Below are 20,136 nucleotides of genomic sequence, written 5' to 3' on the forward strand. Positions count from 1 at the left end.
TATGGCAACTAGCTAATTCTGTCAAGCCGCTGAGGTGCCTGAACAGTTTGCCTGCGTGTGATGGCTAAATAAATAGTGAACTGAATATGGCAGTGATAATCTCAACTTACAGGGTTTCCTTGGTTGTGAAATGTTTGTGTTAAGGATGACTTTTTTGTTGTTTTTATTACAGCCTGACAGCTGAAGATGCTTTTAAAATCTTTCTAGTCACTTAGAGCAGAACTCTCCGGGCCAGGCTTGGTGGTTCTAAGAGGCAGGTCCGATCAATCACAGAAACAGCGAGTCTCTGGGTTGTGGGGGAAGATCGAGGGGTTGGGGAGTGAGGTGGGGGGTAGGGAGAGCTGCTGCTCTGTCCAGTTTACATTTGTCACCAGTGACTAGCTTTTAAAAAATGTATTAGCTGTGCATGGTGGTAAGTAAGATCCAGCTGCAGGGGATTACGGCTTTGAGTGGGTCGGGGAGCTTGGAATGCATTCAGTTCCATCAGGGATTTGTGTCCCTCGTCATCAGCCTTAACATTGCTAAAGCAGTAAAGATTAAGAACAGGCCAGTGTCACCTGCCCTGAACTTTGAAAAACCTTGGAGTCATTAAACAAAGGGGGCAGGAGGCAGCAGTTTAGAAAGTGTCCCTTCTCTCTGTCCCCAAGTGTTTTTCCAGTGACACACGAAATAGATGGAAACACATAAGCTCAGGTGGAAGGCCATCAATGATGGCATGATTCCTACAATTTGCCGGACACGTCCTCATCATAATTGAGGGTGAAAAACACCTTCCACAGGTAACTTTCTGTTAATAAACATTTGTGTGTGTGTGTGTGTGTGTGTGTGTGTGTGTGTGTGTTGGGGGTTTCCAAATCAAGATAAAGAGTTAATAGTTAGAAGGGAGTGTGTCTGAGAGATTGAGTCTCAGGGCATCAGAGAAAGTTTTTTTTTTTTTGCTCTGTGTGGTTTTAGTGACCCTCCCCCTCTCCCCCAGTAAGAAAGTTAAGAGAACTCCACAAAGGTTTACTTTTTTCAGGGATTTTGAAATTCAGCATACATGCCAGCAAGCAGTTTAGAGGCAGGAAGTCTTTTCTAGTAGTGCAGTCATGAACTGGTAAACTAGAAGCATCTGTAAAAATTTAGAGGGAATATCAGCTTTCTCAAAGCTCCAGCCCAGTGTAATGAGGTGCAAATGATAGCGCGGCAGAACCCTTCCCCACCCCGACTGTGGGATGAGACACTGAGTCAAAAATAAGGAGGAAGACAAGGATTTCAGAACTTGTCTTCACTGAAATAAATGGCATTTTTCTGATGGAATGGCTTTCTGATGACTAAGGGCAGCCTCAACATTTAGGGTTGATGAGTAGTAAACAAATGATTTTCTGCTCAGCATCTCTAGATGCTATTTCTGAAAAGTGGTGGCTTTGGGGTATGGGTGCATGAAATGACATACCTACTCATTTGTCAGAGTAAGTTAACAAGGGTTTTAGTTTAAGGTCAACTTCAGCTGATTTGTATCTTTGGCAGGCACCTCTCTCTTTACAGAAAGGAAAAAAAAAAGGATAAGAGAAAAAGATGTGATTTGTTTGAAGGAACACATCTGGGGTGTGGTCTGCTATATCTTAACACCAGACGGAAGGTTTAGGCTGACAACCAAACCCACTTTTGCCCGGCCACACGGTATCTCAGTGTGTTGTTTTTATCCCCTGTCTGTGCGCAAGAAGTAGGACAATTATTTGCGCTCAGGGCTAGCAGCCCTTTTTGTATCTGTGCCTTTGGGCTGTTTCGCTGCCTCTCTGCTGTTTATAGACAAGGCTAGCCTCCCTTGGCAACCCCTGAAACAAGTTCCCTCAGTGGCTCATACCTTTCCAAGGTATGTCTTGTCGAGGCAGAGGTGTGGTGCCTTAAGGTGACTGGTGCTTGTCATGACAGGCATGGCATTAGCTGGGCTGAGCAGTGACTAGAAGTGACAGCGTTGGTTTGCAGTGCCTGAGGGCCTCTCAGTCAATGCTCCTGCTGGAGCATTGGGACTTGGCAGACACCTCTGAGCACCTTAGCTTATCATGGAGGTAACAGTCGAGGAGAACAGGCCCAGGAGGTGATGGAGGACCCTTCCTTTATCTTCTTGTAGTATTTGTTACTTGAAAGAGTGTCACACACATGGCCAAAAGAAAGACACTAGCAAGCTATATCCAGAGCTACCGAAGGGGTCTTTGAATTTCCATCAGTTTTGAGTCTTAAATTTCTGCCATTAAGATTGTAGTTTCTTTTGGCACTGTCATGTCATAAAATGATTGTTTTTTAAGTTTAAAAAAACCCCCAAACCTCTCAATTACACATGTCATGGAAAGGGGGACAATAAATGCTGTCCCTCAATACAGTACCTCCACAAAGATAGCAGTTAGAGCCTGTCTGTGTTACTGATTCCCAAAGAATGTTGTCAGAAGTTTCTTACCGCTCTGAACTATTAGGTACCTTTGTAGATTTTCCAGGAATTATTCTTAAGATGCTCACGAACAGTTAATGGACATGTGTAATCTATGCAGAGAGCTACAAAATGCATTCATTTAATCCATTCTACAATCTGAGATTAATTAGAATTATCTGTAGGCATTTTATAAGGTCACAATTCTAATATAATTTGCTAGAAACTGTTAGGGGTTTGAATGAAATTTCTGAAGCACCTCCATAGAGAGAGAATAAAGGCCTTTAGAGAAGTCAGTGAATGTTCTTTTTGGGCAGAATTTGAAGTTACTGCCTAAGCTTTCTCTCCTTCACAGTTCATCTTCCCTGTTAGTCAAAGATCACTCAGGTGACTGTTCAAAAACCAAACAGTTTCTGTGCATTGAATGGTATTGTACTTACTGAAATCAAGGCAGTCAAAATTGTTCCTGTGTGGACTTTAAATTTGTTTCCCTTGAGATAAAAATTCCACTTAATGCTTTTATGCCATCATAGAACTATTTGATATACAGTGTATTTTGACATAACAGCCTTTTCTACTGCTATTTTAGGAAAATAATTTGTTGGTTAGGGAAGTCACCGATCAGAATTCAGTAAGTACTAAGTAAGTGTTTGCTTTTTAGTAAATTCTTTAATATGGTACTTTATACATAAAACACCAAAATAAAAATAGCTGGTTCTCCTTCAGGAAACTTATCTCAGTTTCTCAGTTTCCTAGTATGGAGAAGATCCAGTTGACAATGTGGAGGAGAGGATTTTAATCACTGGGTGGAGGAGGACTTCCATCGACAAGGTGAAATCACTTAAGACTTCTTGAAACTTCTTGACCAGTTAAGTCTTTGGAAAAGGAGCATGTCCTAATTAATATTAAGTTAAATTCATAGCTCTTTTTGTATTCAGGGCTTCTGTAATTTTCCTTGGCTTAAAATGGATATATTTGAATTTGCTGATAGTTTTGATGTTAGAATGTTCGATTAGCTTTTCCATGTTCTGCAAAATGGAATATATTAATTTCTGAGTCAGTTTCAGCTAGAATGTTTCCAGTTAACCTGACATCATGCGAGTCCTTTTTTACCTACCTGTCATACATAGTAGTTTTTCAAAAAATTTTTTTGATATGAATTTGCTTTATCTCCTCTGACACGTTTGAGTCAAGGACAACAGCTTTGGTGTTTTTAAAATGTTCCTTGGTTCGAGAAATCAGCCTTCAGATAAGCTTCGGGCGGTTTCCCAGCAAGGTCTTAATGGAGTGCCATCCCTCGCCATATCTCTCTTTAAAATCTCTCCCTGAAAGCTATGCAGTAGCAAACTACCTAGTTCTCCATATATTGCTATACTAGCCCCACTTTAAATACCACTGGGAACTAAAAAGCATAGCTTTTGCATTTAGACTCACTTGGTTTTGGGTCACTGGTCCATGACCATGGGCAAGTTACTTAACTTTTGTATCTTATTTTCTTCTTTTCAAAAATGATATTTAGACCTATTTTGTTTTTTTGAGGATAAAATAAGATCATATTAGAATATAAAACCAAGTCTGGAGCCTGACATGTAGTAGGGGCAGGCACAGTACTTGATAATTACTAGTATTATCATTTAGAGAGGAAGTTGGCGTGAACTTTAAATGGGACTATGAATATTTTTGGAATGGTTAGATGCTGAGTATGTTGCTTTGTAAAAGTTGCATTTGCATATTATATTCATAATACCTCATTATGTTTGTGTCTCAGAAATGTAACTTCCCTGTGTGTTTTCCTTTGTTTATTTTAGTCACTACTGAGAACTGGAAAGACAGTCGGAGGAAAATACAATGATTTAAGTTGAAAATACATGTCTGAGAACTTAACTACATTTTAATACTCTTCTGTTTTCTTTTTTAAGTTTATTTGAGTAAAAAAAACCTAACACTTTCACTTCACCACCACTGCATCTGTATGTTTACACATACCCAAGGAATCTCTCAGTGTAGTCTAAATATCTCAGAACTGCTTTTTTGAAGTAAAAGATTCATAAATCAAAGTTGGGAAATCTTACTGTTTTTAGGCCTGTTACAGTAAATACTCTTATTTGGGGAGAGTTGTATTTGATGCTTATTTGGTCAAACACCCACCTCATTTATCAGTATGCAGTTGTTAACTTTGGGAAAGTTGTGGAATTTTGCTTTAAGTGTAGGGCATGTATGTTTATGCATATTTTTAATACATTCTTCTACTTATATCCTTCCTTGGAAGGATGTAAATGACTCATGAATAAAGGAGTAATATAGTTTATAACTTTAGTGATGTAAATTAATTTTCATTTATGAGACCATACGGAAACACTCTAGGTGACTTTGGTTGTTGATTTTCTTTTGTGTATCTCTAGAGTTTCTTCAAAGCATGCTTTATTTAATGTAGTGGTAACACTTTACATTTTGTATTGTCTTTACATTAATTTAAATTATAATTCCCATTTTTGAGACAATGGAAGTAGAGATGAAGTTAAAACTGGCCTCAGCTTGTTTATTCTGTAACTTTGTTGCAGAGCTGGCAGTGAATACCTTGCCTGGGATTTGGAGGTTCTTCTTAGTCATAATGCTGTTTCCTAAACTCCTTGCATCTACTACTGTTTTAGCCCAATCCACTATAAGCCCTTGATGTTTATCTGCTCTGCTGCTCTTGTGGAGGTAGCTAAAAGATACTGCCAGGGCATGCTTTATATTCATACACAAGCCACAGAAAAGAGAAGTCATTATCATTTAAGAAGCCCATAGCTTTTGGATTATTACCTTACATTGGAAATTTTTTAAAAAACTGTTTTCTCTCTGCTGGATTAAAGGTAAGTATTATTAAGTTATTAAGGCAAACAAATATCTGTAGCCACTGCTCCCTGCCCCCTGCCAACAGGATCTAGAATATAAAGGTAAACTTGAAATTTCTGAGGCCTGAAGACCCTCTTGCTGTTTATGACTCAGAGTATCAGCACATTTTCTACTGAAACCCTTTTCACTGCTCATGGCTCTAGTGCACCCACTGCGGTTTGGTTTTTGGGTTCATCAGCTGAGTACTACCTCACTGCAGTTTTCATCCCTTTATATACTTGGGGCCATTTTAGTTATGTGAGTAGCTGTTTTGTCCACTTTAAAAAATACCTGTTGTAGGTATAGTCTGTATTTATGAAAAATAGTTCTCATCTAGGTCCACGTGATTATAGTGACCTCCCTGAGCCTAGTATGCAGGCAGTCATCAGTGTGGAGCAAAATAACATGCTCTGAAAATTGTTTCCCGCCTGGGAAGTGCCATTTTTTTTTGGTGGCTTTTAATGAGGGTAGAGGCTTAGTTAGAAAGCAGGGGCGTGGAGCCAAGTAAACCTATCATTTGAATTTTGGGTCTTTGACTTCCTAGAAATGTGACTTCTCTGGACTTTATTATTGCCATTTTAAGGATGGAGATATATATATCTCAAGGAGTTGTAGAAATAAAATGAGGTGATATTTGCCGAGTGCCCGATACGGATACCCACTGGTTTGCAACATATGGGTAGTCTTAATACCATGTATGTAATCCTTGAGTTTCGGTGGATATTGGCTTGGACTGCATCCTCTCGTCAATGATTCCGTTTGTACTCGCTGACACTTTTGGACTCTTTTCTAGTAGGCAGGGCATCATTTCTGCTGCTCTGGCAGAGTTTATTAAAAACTGGGACACATATTTCTAACTAGTATTTTTTTTTTAAAGAGAAATGCATGCACTATATGTCATACTATTATATTGACTGTGAAATCTAACAAATGTCATCTCTGCTTAATTATTTGCTTTTTTCCCTTGAGGATTTATTGTACCGGTAGCTTATAAAATTTAAAAAACACAGGGACAGAGGGTTGAGTTAATGTCACTTCTTAATCCTTGACACCTTTTTCTCATTGATCCTTGTGACGACCCTCTTTTTGTTCATTTGTTTTTGTTAAAATATTTGAATTTGGTTTTTTGTTGGGGACAAGTGATTAAGGTGCTTTCTTTTTCTGTTGCCAAGGCTCTGAGGTCAAGTGAAGCCAGAGTATATCGTCATGATAGGATGTTAGAAGTGGAAGTCGTCTGCGGTATCCTCTAGCCAGGTACTTCTTAACCTTTTTTAAAAAATGTCTCATCCTTTTTAATGAGTTAAAACATTGGAAACTCCCCTCCCTTAAAAATCGCAGATCTAGTCAGAACATCTCTGCTGATTGAGAAAACTGAGTCCCAGGGTGTAGTGTCACCGTAGTAACATCACCATAATGATGGCCATCGCATTTTAATCATTTGTTAGAAATCATGATCTCCAGTGGTACCCAAGCTCACACAGCTCCTTGTGGGTTCTTTCAGTGCTGTCTTCCGCTTCCACTTTGGCTCTCTCTTGCCCTCCTTCTTTTCTGAACTTACATTTTTTTTTTTCGTATTATACTTGTATGCTTACCATTTCTGCTGGTGATTTCACACTGTATTAATTTTGGTCCTTTTTTCAGGACCCAGTCTCCTGCAACTTTGCCTATTTTGGGGTTACATTTAGGTTGACATCAGATGAATAGCACAAGTAATAAATATGAATCATGCTTGCATCAAAACAATGAAGCAGACAAACTGTTGTCATGATCTTAAAAATGAATGTTAATTCAGTACTGGTTTATTTTTTGAGGAATTTGTGCTTTTAGTCCCAGACCTTAAAAAATAGAAGTAAATCAAATTCCATCAAGGTCTAAATTAAAGCATATAGATTCCAAATGCCCAGAACAGAGCCTGGCACACAGTGAGTCCTCAATAAGCGTTTGTCGAGCGAATATAAGCCTCCACGGGAACAAAAGCTATAAATCCTAGGTCTCCTCCTGTTGGGGAGGAGAACAGTCAGTTCTCCCTGATTTGTTTAAGGCACCATGAACTGTACTCTGGAGGGGAGGGTAATGAACGAATATTTGTGAACCACTTTCTGTGTGCCAGGTGTTTCCGTCAGCACTGCTGAATTTATTTCCACAGCAGCTCTCTGGGTTTATACCTCTTCACTCTTCTCATTTTTTGGATGAAGAAATGGGAACTCAGAATGTTTAGATGAGTTGCTCGAAGTGTTTGAATTTGAATTAGGATCTTTCTAACTTCAAGGCCTTGTACTTTCCAGACATCTTTAGCTCCACAAGAATGGTTCCTGCCATTACTGTCTTCATCATCATTATCATCATTGTCATCACTGCCTCTAAAGTTTTTGGAAGTTGTCCTCCAGTGGCAGCTGGTTGCTTCCAAAGAGAGTTGAGCACTAATGAGTCAGGTAGCCAGAGTCTCTAGGACCTCTTGTTTCATGCACACCAGTCTGTTTCGTGTGTCTACAAATGATTACCTGAGTAGAGGCTTCCTTGAGAGCCCTTCCAAGTACCCATGTGAAAAACAGACTTTTTAGTTGGAATCAGCTGCTCTGCCTATGTGGTTTCTATATCTTAGTTGGAAAAGTGGACTGGAATGCAGGAAGATTTCCCTAAATGGAAAGGTAGCTGCTTCCCCACCCTCTCCACTTCCCTTGTCAGTTGCTGGAGAGATTGCCAGTGACACCAGAGCACTTCCAAACTTTGGGGAGTCCTGGATGGTTGGCAGATGAGATCATTTGATTCCAGTGAAACTTCCCAGCTGCTCTGAATTCAGTCTTCCAGAGCACCATACTTTTATTACTAGATTGAACTGTAGGATAAGAAAAGTGCTTTGAGCATCTTTAGACCACACATGTAAGACGACATACTTGAGACTGAGACTTTGGAGTGGGGCCTCTTAAGAACAGAAAGAAGTACGGGCGCATTACCTGTGTGTGTGTCTCTTTGGCCTTGAGATTCATAGTTTTATGTAAGTGCCATTAATTTCTTAATTTTTCTTAGCTTATGCTTACAGTCTTTATCCTTAATTGCATAATACTTATTTTTGACATTTGTTTTACCTGTATTTTTTCCCCTGACTTTTCTACCACCTCTCATTACTGTATTTTGAATACCTTTCTGGGAAACAGTAGAAACATCTGAAGGTGTGTCTAGAACAAAATCAGTTGAATCAAGGGAAGGCTGCCCAAGCTGGCATTTAACGGGGTAGGACTGGCATATGTGTGCATGTTTTCTACTGAAGAGGCTGTGCATACCTGAACCTCTGCACTGAGGTTCATTTTCTTAATCCTGCGGTGGTGGTGTGAAGAATGCCCAGACTTCCCGCACAAATTAGGAAAGGGGGTTAATCAGAATCAACATTGGGTAAAAGGAGGTCTTAACGGAAGTGCCTAAGTATTGTTCAAACACGGGGGATAAATGTGTTCTGCTTTACTTGGCCAGAACAATGTCTCAAGCTGGTGATTAGGCTCTACTCCAGCTTTAACCTCAGGCAGAATTTATGCAGCTCTACTACCGTTTGTCAGGTAATTAAAGGGAAAAAAAGGGAAGTATTTGCTTAAAGTGGAAGTGTTTCTTAATTAAACATGAAAAATAATAAATAAATGCAAAGAGAAGTAGATTGTAGGGAAATCGTCTTTAACTTGTCCTTGAAAACATTAAGAACTTCAAGCAAAAGGCCAATATTTTAGGCATGGCTGTTTGTTAAGCCCTTACAGAGCATTATTCAGCTGTGCTACAAATCTGAAATTCTTCCGTCTTTGAGTTGAAGAACTTGGAGGTATAGAGTTATTCTAATTTGAAAGATAATGCCCTTTGCTGTTTTCTGCTAGCCACTAATGATTTGCTTGATAGGAAAGGAGTTCTTTAATTTAAAATAAGAGCCATTTATAAGGCCAGTAGATAGTAGTATAAATCATGATGTGGGAAGCACAGATACAGCAGGAAGTTGAGGCTGGGGAAAAAAAGGGAGTGGGAATAAAAAATTCTACTTACTGTGATTAACTAGCCTACTGGTTGGATTATGTTATATCCAGAGTTTCTGTTAATGGTTCCACCACTCTGCTCGTCACCAAAGGCTGAAACCCCATCAGCTTTGACCTAACTTTAGATCCCAGACCTTAAGGGTTCTGCAGCCACAAATCCACATCCTTACTTCCCATTTTAAAAGGGACTTGTGACCATGGCAGTTGCCTGCCTAGGTTTTTTGTAACAGCATCCTTGCCAGCCTTCCATATCTAGGCTCTCCTGTTGCTGTCCACCCTGCCCAGTGTTGCTAGACTGATTTTACCTAAGGGTCAGCTTTAATCATGCTAACTCAGACTCCTCAAACTTTGCACAGAGTTTGAGTTGTTCCCCTGCCGTGGCTGTTGGACAATTTCAATACCACATCTGACAATTGCTTTTCCTACATGTACTCTACATTCCAGCCAGTTTTTAACTATTTTAGCCCGCCCTTTAACACTCTTGTAGAACTACTTTCTTCCACTCTCTTATTTTTGCTCTTGGAGTGTTTATTCTAGACTCCTAATTAAGTCCTTTTTAAATGTTACCTCTTCCATGAAGGCCTTGTCTATTCTCTTAATGGGCTAAGGTTTTTCCCTTTAAATCTCCTTTGCCCCTCTCTTTTAGTTCATTATACCTTGTAGTGTAGTAACCTTTGTAATGGTTTTATATTGTTTTACTAGACTGAATGTTCTTTTAGGGTCACCCTTGCTATCTTCCACTGTGTGTTACTTTGTGAAGTCATGCTGTCCCTACTCTGTGTCTTCTATTAAAGATGCAGCAGTGTATAAAATTGGGATAGTAATACTTACCTTCTAGGGTTGTTCTGAGGAGCACATCAGAGAATTTATTTAGATATGCAGCTCTGTGTCTGTCAAACTCCCTGTAGGCTTTTAATAAATAATATGGTAGTTGTAGCCAGTTGGCTGTAGTTTGACTTTATCCTCTGTTACCTACTGGCATGTGATTTTTGGGGTCTCTGCTCTGTAAGTTCTTCATCTATAAAATGAGAGTAATGGCAGTGTTTACCTTGTAGGATTGTTGTGAGGGTAAAATGAGTCTCTACATTTAAAGCATTTAGAACAGCACCTGGCAGCTCGCAAGCCTGCACCATCCAGTTCAGAAGCCACCAGCCATACGTGGCTCTTGAGCACTTGAACTGTGGCTGGTCCAAGTTGAGATGAACTGTAAGTGTATAACACACACTGGAATTTGGAACCTCGGTGTAAAAAATATAAAGCTAAATATCTCAATTTTTTATATTTATTTCATGTTGAAATGATACTATTTTGAATAATTTGAGTTAAGTAAATTATATTAAAATCTCATCTTTTGCCCCCTTTTTTTTTTTTAAGGAAAGTGTAGTCAGTTACAATTTGTCAACTTCTGGTGTACAGCAAAGTGTCCCAGTCATGCATATACATATATACATATATATCTATTCATTATCATTAAAGACTATTACAAGATACTGAATACAGTTCCCTGTGCTGCCCCCAGTTTTACTGAGGTATAATCAACATATATCAGTGTATAAGTTTAAGGTATACAGCATAATGATTTCACTTACATACATCATGAAATGATTATCACAATAAGATTAGTGAGCAACCATCATCTCATAGAGATACCAAATTACAGAAATAGAAAAAACAATTTTTGGCTTGTGATAAGAACTCTTAGGATTTACTCTCTTAACAACTTTCATATATAACGTATGGAAATGTTAATTATATTTATCAAGCTGTACATTAGATCCCTAGTACTTATTTATCTTGTAATTGGGAGTCTGTACCTTTTGACTACCTTCATCCAAAAAAATTAATCTTATCTTCAAAAAGAGCTTAATGTGGCTACTAGAAAATTTTGAATTACATGTGTGGCTCACATATGTCTGTTGTACCGCACTGTTGTAACACTGTTTTGTTAGAGTATCTTTATTTTTACTATTATTTTTTCCTGTGGTGATGGCATCCACGTACTCCCCTCCTTTCCCCTTACTTTTTCCCCTTAACTTCTTGAATTCAATGATTCTGGGTAAGGAAAATTAGAAAAGAAAGGTGTTAATGGGTAAAATAAAGCTTATGTCAAATGAGGGAGCAAAGGAGTGAGCAGCTTCTGACCTCAAGTCAAGGAAGACTTGACTAGGCTACTTCAGAGCCATGTGCTCTGAGTTGCTAACTCGATCTTCTTGCTTTCTTGGGAGATACAGAATTCCCTCTGTTGCTACCTTATGGTTTCCCCTTATTACGAGGAGGAAGCAACATTTAGTCATCGTAGGTGGAAACCCATTTATAATAATAAAAAGTAGAAGCCTGTTGAAAAATATAAATTAGAAAAATTAAGGATTTTCTTTTCTTTTGGTTCAGAAAGAATGAGTTTGTTTTCCATTAAGGAAGTGAATTTAAGAGATAACATTTTTAAAAAGAGCACAAAGACTTTAAAAGTATTTTGAAATATTTAGTTATGTTAATTCCAAGTAGCCTTCGGCTTCGATGAATTCTGCTGCTCTGTAATAATGAAACACCATTACTCTGAACTGCTGATAATAGTTGAAAAACCTTCAAACTACTTTAAGTGTGTTACTTCAAATGATTTTATAAAATGCACATCGCTTAATCACTTGGTTTTCACATATCCCATGCTTAGTGTTGTGCTGTCTTTTGGCAGTGAATTTGCTGTTTGCTTTAGCCATCATGGGTTCATAACTGGACTGTCCTTCTAAGGGTAATGTAAGAGTGTGATTTGAGCATTCTCTTTTAGGAAATTGGTCAAGCAATGTGTAAATCTTGCTGGTTATGCATTCAGTAATTTCTTGGGGTCTCACTTCCCCATAATAGTTTTTCATGATAGCTTGTTCTTTGCTCTGAATATTTATACTATGGGATGGAGGTATGGTAATCTAGATAGAGATAATCATTTGAAGCGCTGGTTTCGCTTGAGATCATAAGGTGCAGTGAATAGCATTGTCTGAGTGCCTTAGAACTAACAGGGAATGGAAAGGGCACTTGCCAGTCCCCAAGGACAGAAGTGGTTTATTTATCTTGGTAGGTCTTTGAGAGGTTAAAACCGCTATAATGTGGAGGGGCCCCCTAAATGTTCTATGGGTGTGGCAGTTGGCACATTATGTTGAGTTTCCCTGCTTCTGTTTCAAATAAGGATCTTTAAGGTATTTTTCTTGTTTGAACAATGTCTAGGTGATACCTCTTATTTCAAATATCACCATTTGAAGTCACGGTTACCTACTTACCCACAAGGTAAAATGTTACAAGAGAAGGATGCATCCCAAGGTGGTTTAGCTGTCATCTCTGCGTTTGGGTTTGCATGCTGTTTCTGAATATGTAAATCCAAACTTGGACAGGCTAGGGGTTATTATTTATATTAACAAATACTGGTTTATGAAAAGAGTCACAATAAATTTCTTTTAAACCGTAAGCTTCTCTAGGGCCTTTGAATATTTGAGTTGCAAAATATTGATCACAACTTCAAGGAAGATTTTTATTGTGCGAAGCCAGGCATGTTTATACATCTGTGCGGGTAAAGACACATGAGGGGCCTGTGTATAGCTGTGTGTGTGTGTGTGTGTGTGTGTACGTACGTACGTACGTACGTGTGTGTACACGTGTGTGCTGACATGCCGGCCCAGCGAGAACCTCAGTGTGTAGTTCCCTGCGTTCTTCACCTTATAGACAAGGCTGAACGTGTCTCTTTGCTCTTGCCTGGTGTTACGTCCACCGTCATCTAACTGCAAATGTCAGGGCAGCACACAAAATCATAAATGAGGAGATGAAACAAGTGGGACCAGAAAACATTGTCCACAGCCCAGTGGTCCGTGTCACCATTCTTCCGCTTCTAGCATATATTGCATAATCAAGAGGAGTGAGACAAGCCAAATCCTTTTAGTACACCCTGTCTGGGGAGGCTGTGCAGTCCCAGAGGTTCGTTTCCTGTTGCCATTGTAACGGTCTTGATTGTGACAAGGAGGTCTTGGAAGTCACCTGAGAATGTCATGAAAACCCCATTCCCATTACTATTTCTGCTGGACACTTTCTGGTTGGGGAATACATTTGATCTATAAAAAAACACAGCCAAGTGAAAGCACCTATGTTCTTTGCATTGAAGTGACGTACAAGAATAGCTCCCTTTATCCAGTTCAGCTTAAGCTCTTGGAATTCAGTGGGATTATTTATTTGTGTTTGTAAGGAGTCATTTTAAAGCAACTATAGAAGCTTTATAGTAACAATTAGCACTTCTTCCCTTTCTTACAATGTCAGACTCAGGTTTTTAAGGATCTGAAAATAATGGCTTTCCTGCTTACTTCCCTGATGGTAATTAGATGTGAAGAAAAGAGCTATAGGAATTTTCCCCATTTTGAAATTGTATTCTTTTCCTTGTAGATAAAAAGAGATACCAGGATATATTAGTAAATGTGTTATTTTGTTAGTATTGTCTTTGTCCTGTTAATTAGCATTATATTAATTAAAAGCCTCTTGCTAAGAGAGTTCTATTTTTGCTGGTTCTGAACTTTTTCAGAAATGATAGTTAAATATGTGTTTTGAATGTTAGTTCCAAGCGGAATATGTTAGTTTTAAAAAATAAATTTTGTTTCAATCTGTGCAGCTGTAGTTTACTTTCCAGGCATGAGAAATATCTATTTTATTAAGTCCTGTGAGGAATATGTGTCACATACATTTAAGAAAAATCTATTTAAGATGAAAAATTCCAAAAATGACTTCCCCCTGGTGTGAAGTAAAACAAAAGCCCCAACTGCATCTCTGCCTGTGGTAATGACATTGAGGTGACAAACTGCAGGCAGGTGAGGTTCATGGAGATGATCTCACACCTGCACCACGAGCTTGGGGAACAGCTGGGTCTGGCGCTGGCGTCTGGCCGTGCTTTCTGTTTGATGCAAGACCAGCTCTCAGGCTGGGGGCCCACACGTTTGCATGGAAGACTCCAAGTGTTTTTTCAAAAGGCAGAGGGGACTGTGGGTGGGTAGCAGTCCCTGGTTTTTGTGTGTCTTTTTCCCTGGGAGGGGGAGGTTGAAGAAACCTCAGCTCAGTCCTACCAACCTCCAAGGCTGAGCCCCTTCTGTATCCGTCCAGAGCTCTGAAGGTCCTTGACCACGTCAGTCCCAGTTCTGTACAGCCAGGTGGCAGAAGGGGAGCCACCTGAATGGCCCCTTCACTGCCAAGCCCCAGTTCATTCCCCTGGACCTGCTCCGTGGAATTCCAGGGTAACTGAAGATGGTCCTTGTTTATGGGCAGGCAGAGCCCTTACTGCTGAAGCACTCAAATGTGACTGCTAATGATGGTGCTCTTTAAAGAAAATTTTTTTTTTAATTGAGGCATTGTCGTTTCACAATGTTAAGTTTCTGGTGTACAGCATAGTGATTCAGTCATCCATATCTGTGTGCGTGTGTGTGTGCATTCCTTTTCATTTTCTTTTTCAATACAGCTTATTACAAGATACTGAGTTTAGTTCCCTGTGCTGTACAGTGTGACCTTGTTGTTGATGATGGCGTTCTTTGGTTTCTTTCTTTTTCACACCTCGAGAAAGAAGAGCTATCTATCCAGCTGATCAGTCTTGTCTTTTGTATCTACTTTTGAAGGGGAAGTCAGAGCTTATGGCAGTCTGAGGGCTCCATGCTGTCACCTAACTCAGCTAGAGGATGGCTTACAGAAACTGCTAAGCTCACTGCTCTTTTGTTTCTTTGCCCAGTCACTTCGCTGTCACCAAGGCCAGGTGCTTCCTCCCTCACCTGATCATGCATTCTTTTCTTCCAGTGCTGGTATTGCCGTAGCAGATGTCTTCTGGGAGTGCCTCTGCATACAGTCTCCCAGGGACATTGAACAGAAACGCTCTGCTCACGTGCTTTCTTAAGATGGGTTCTGCTGCCTCACTTACGGTACCTAGGTACGGATTTCTTGGAAGCCAGAGATCAAGAAGTCAGGTCCAGCCTTCAGATGGTTCGGCCGGTATACTGTTTTAAACAGTTCGAACTTTCGTTTAAAAATTGGGGAGATTTCATGTAACAGTTCAGAACTCTGGCTTCTACTGAAAAAAAAACTGGAGGATCTAGCAGTATGTTGTCTGCTTTACAGTGTGGCTATCAGGAATAGAAGCAGATCGTGGCTTCTCCCTTTGGAATAATGGCTTTTAAGCCTTTTTGACCATATATGTGCATATACGTATACACGAAATAGTATCTATTCTTATCACGTGCCATGCATTTTTTCTGTTCTGTTCCATTTCACAAAAGCACAAACTGTTGAGTGCGACTAAAATGATTTCGCCATGCACTGATGCTGGTGACCTGACCTGCAGTGTGAGAAGCAGGGATTTGGATTTGGCCACAGGTCCTGCCTGCCAGGGCCTCTCCTGTCCTGAATGTACATTGGTGGTGCTGGCCCCCAGACCTGCTGCGGCATCATCTGGTCCCCCAGACTCAGTCAGTTGTCATTCACATTAAACCAAACAGCCTCGGAAATTGCAGCCCCTCTTTTAGCTGTGGTTATTCAGGTGAGAGCTGTTTATTCAGGACTCCTTGGCTGCAAGTCTGAAGACAAAGGCAGAATTAATGCCTCTCTTCTGTCTTGCCACAGCTTTCTTGCCCCACCTCTGCCAAGATAAATGAGTAGGGGAAGTATGCTGTTTTGTGGAAGACCTCCAAGCCTGTCCTACAGATTGCATAACAGTGGGCCCTATTAGACAGGTACCAGGGACAATTCATATTACAATAGAAGTCTTTTTATAAAGCAAAGGAAGTTTTTAACCATAGGTTACTTTAGTGGCTTTACATTTGCATTACAGATTTTTAAGTACTGTCGTTAACTGGGATGGGTAAGTAGGCAGGGGGCAGGAAAAGACTAAAGGGATTCTTAATCATCTTCTCTACCTTTATCGTTACTCATCAGGACCCTGGCCATCCAGGCATCAATAAGAAATGATAAAGCATCCTTTTATACACTTTAAATTATACATTTATATTTAGCTCTTCAAATTGTATTCCTTTAGGATATTGACAGAGTAGAATTTGAGTCGAAATCTGTGGCTTCTTGCTTTCAACACACTTATTTTCTTACTGTGTGAACTTAGGCAAATTTTTATATACTGGGCTTTGGTTTTCCCATCAGTTAAATGGGTATGTTGGAAATAACCCCCACCATACCTGTCTCACTAATTGCCAAGAATCTTATCAAACACACACACACACACACACAGACACACACACACACACACAGACACACACAGACACACACAGACACACACACACACACACACATACATATACACATGAAAATGTAAACCACTATGCCTTTCCATTACGGGTTGCTGTTTTATTGAGAGAGATAGAATTATCGTGACCGCCTAAAATACTTTAAGTATTTTTACTCTAAAGTGACTCTTTGCCTTTTCCCATCTTTTTGGGGAAAATAGGGCTCTGTTTGATGACATCTTTCTATCTTAGATACAGATAATAATTGAAGACAGAATCTGCACTCCCTACCTTACGACAGTTTGTCTTGGTCTTGCAAACTTGTGAATTGCTGTGCAGCAGGCTGTTAGGAAAGGGATTCAGCAGGCACCCTGGCTTCATCTATTGAAAACTGATGGTGAAATAAAAGCGCTACGGACTCACTTGCTTAGGTCCATGATAGAGGCAAAAACTGAACTGAGGATGTTCTTGCTCCTCAAGCTGGGCTCTTTCTCAGGACTGAAGTTCGGTTTCTGCAATCAAAGGCATTTTTATTTCTTCATTAAAAAAAAGGAACACAGTCCCGATGTTTTCACATCTGTCCCAGCTCTAATGTGTTGCATGTTCAAGATCTCTCAAAAGATCAATAAAGAGGGATCCAGCAGGGGGCCCGTCTTTGGTTCTTACCTCATTGTCAACAACTCTTCCTTTGACCTACAGCCCCTATCACCTGCCTCTCAGAGATAGTGCCTGTCTAACAGGGTCTTTGTTCTAAGGACATAGAGACTTAGGCCATTTAAACCCCAACCAAAATAACTGATCCGCTTGAGAATTTGAAATGAATAAATTCTGGTTCTAAGAAGTCACATGGGATCAAATGTTGCATCTGCTTCCAAGGCTATGAATGGACTCTCTCAGATGGCAAAGCTGATCCTCTCCCCATGTGTGGATTGTGAGAGGGAAAGATGGAGCTCTCTTCTGGGGAGACAGGCAAGTGCGTTACAGTCTGTGTTTGGACTAGGAAGGCAAGAGATTTGTGTTCAATCACCAGCTTGCTGCCTTGGGCAAATCCCATTAAATGTCTTTGGGCTTTATGGGTAAATAGCCGTACAGTGATTATTTTGCCACCCAGGGCCTGGACCTTTATTGTGGCCACTCTTATTACTTCTGTTTTATGGACGAGAACATGAGTTTCTCTTGCCCCAGATCACACAGCATAGGAAATTGGTAGGCTCAGGGCAGGAACCCAGGTTGGCGTGACTCTAGACCCTGACAGCTGTTAGCTTCTGTGCCTTTCAGTTTGAAAGAGCCTTCTTGCTAATACCACAAGATTCTGGGCTGTTGCTTGTTGTAAAATTATAATTAAAGAAATCAAAGAAGTTATAATGAAAATGGTGGGTAATATGCTTTACGAGAGAGTTTGCAGTCAGTATTTTACTTTATTAGTCTATATTTCTTGTTCAATTATCTAATTCTACTTGTGCTTGAAAAAATTTTAAAGGTTAAATGTTGAAATATATCTATCACTTGCAACTGTCAGAAACATACTCTGAAACTTTTGTTTATAAACAAGAAGTTACGCTTATTTAATACTCATAGTTAACTCCCAAATATAGCCTGTCTACTTTTTGCAGGCTCTGTGCTTTACCGACAAGGAAACTGAAGCTCAGAAAGGTTAATTATCTTACCTGATCACCACATAGGTGGGCTTGTTGGATTTGCCTATGTTCTTTCCTCTGTTCTATACTAACAAAATCCTGTTCCTGGGATATCAGGAAATTTCCAAGTTCATGTCTCATTTCAGAGGAGAATAGCAAGGAAGCAATCCTGGACAGAAACATAATCGATAGTCTCAGCAATCACCCTGACAAGGATTTCTATATTTTAGATAACAATAACTTCATGTTGATCTGTGAATTAGTTACTAGCCTCTATTCTCAAAATGTCTATTTAAAGAATTTAGAATGTAAGCAAGTGTTAAAGTTCTTCTCTTTTTTCTCCATTGCTCCCCTTTCCCAAGTCATGTTTAGAACCTTTTAGGTCCCTCTCCTCATGAAGTGTTGCCTTATTGGCCCCCTCTCCCCTCCTCCTCCACATTTCCTTTCTTTATTTCATTCTGTCCTCCTCCTCAATAAAACTTCCGTCTTTGTTAATTACATGCAGAAGACTTGGTGCCTATTGTAAAATGGAATATAGTTACTAGACTGATTTAATAATACATATGTTATATTACATGTATACAGCAAGTAGATACCTATTTTTTGGTATTATGGGAAGATTTAAGAGAAGAGTTGGTGGGGGGAGGATTGATAATTTCTGTTTTATAAACCCTGTTTTCTTGGAAAAGGATGCTATCTCATGTTCTGTTATTTAAAAATAACTCTGTGTAGATAAGATTTGATGCTTTTACCACTATTCTTTTAAATTCGATCTTGTCATAGAGATCCTTGGTCTCGATACTATCTTTTTATTGTCCCAGAAATGGTAATTTGTTGGGTGGTTTTATACAAGAAGGATACTAAAACTTAAAAACCTTCCCATAGAAAGGAAACATATAACTTTGCCTAATGGAAATTATTAATCATAGATAATAATCACAATGTTAGTAAATTCAAGAGTGTGTAATTTCTGTTTAACGTGACACTGAATCTAACCTAAAGAAAGAGAAGAGAGACTATTTCTAGGCAAAGTTAATTTTACAACACACCTGACATAAAGCCTCGTGAGCACGGGTTGAACAAAGACAGAGCTGTGGGATCACTTCCTCCTGGTCAGCATGCAGAGCCAACATGGTGGTGGGGGTGGTTGGGTGGGGAGCACAGAGTTTCCATGGATTTTAACAGTCACAGATACTTTCTGACACCTGTTCATTTCTCCTTGCTGTGCCAAACCAGGTTCTCAGTCTGGATAAGGGGATCATTTTAGAATCCTAAAATGTTTTGAACCCTTAGGAAGACTGCAGAGTTTTGTAGAGAACTGTATGATAAGGAACATCTAATGTAAAGAAATTAGACTAAGGGCATGCATGACATAAGCAGAAATGTTAATAAACCCATCCCAGGTTTCTGGGTATTCCTCTCACTCATTTCTCCAACCATCCCCTGCTTCTAACGTCACCTTCAGAGACACACACACACGCATATGCACACGCACACACACATGGCTTCATCTAGGTAAGTAAAAAGTAAAACTTGGCAGTTTCCTTATGGTGTAATATCTCAGGATTACTATGTGCTGCTAAGGATTTTTAATCAAGCTACAGTTTGCTTTGTTTAGTGCCTTTTTGTTATAATGCTCTAAGCACACCTTTAAAATAGCACTCTTTTCCTGTGAATTTATTCTCTTTAAGTGTGTATTTTCACGTTGCTCTCTGTTAACCGCTTTAGCTAAGGTGATTTATTAAAACTGACTTAATCTCTCTGTATTAATCAGTATTTTCCCTTTTTAAATAACTTGGAGACTAGTATGAGACTTTTCTTTAGTTTGATCACACTTTTCCTTTATTAGGTTTTGCATTTCAGATCTCTGTGCTTGATCTGAGAAACACATTATTTGTTCCGTCTGCTTCCTAAACTGTTTCAAGTTAGAACACAGATTTAGTACTGTTAAACCGAAAACTTGTAAT

At 39.5% G+C, this 20,136-nt stretch overlaps 1 protein-coding gene across 6 annotated transcripts in view; it reads left to right on the forward strand.

The window, feature by feature from the left end:
• BNC2 (basonuclin 2) overlaps positions 1 to 20,136 on the forward strand; it is a 410,528-nt gene that overhangs the window by 38,679 nt on the left and 351,713 nt on the right. For 2 of the 6 annotated variants that reach the window (XM_032477641.1, XM_032477650.1), the window contains exon 2: positions 6,457 to 6,538. The exons of the other annotated variants lie outside the window; for them this stretch is intronic. The gene's annotated coding sequence lies outside the window, so the exon portion shown is untranslated. The remainder of the gene's footprint in view (positions 1 to 6,456; positions 6,539 to 20,136) is intronic. 6 annotated transcript variants of the gene reach the window in all.

This window comes from Camelus ferus, chromosome 4 (assembly GCF_009834535.1).
Source record: "Camelus ferus isolate YT-003-E chromosome 4, BCGSAC_Cfer_1.0, whole genome shotgun sequence".
NCBI classification, from domain to species: Eukaryota; Metazoa; Chordata; class Mammalia; order Artiodactyla; family Camelidae; genus Camelus; species Camelus ferus.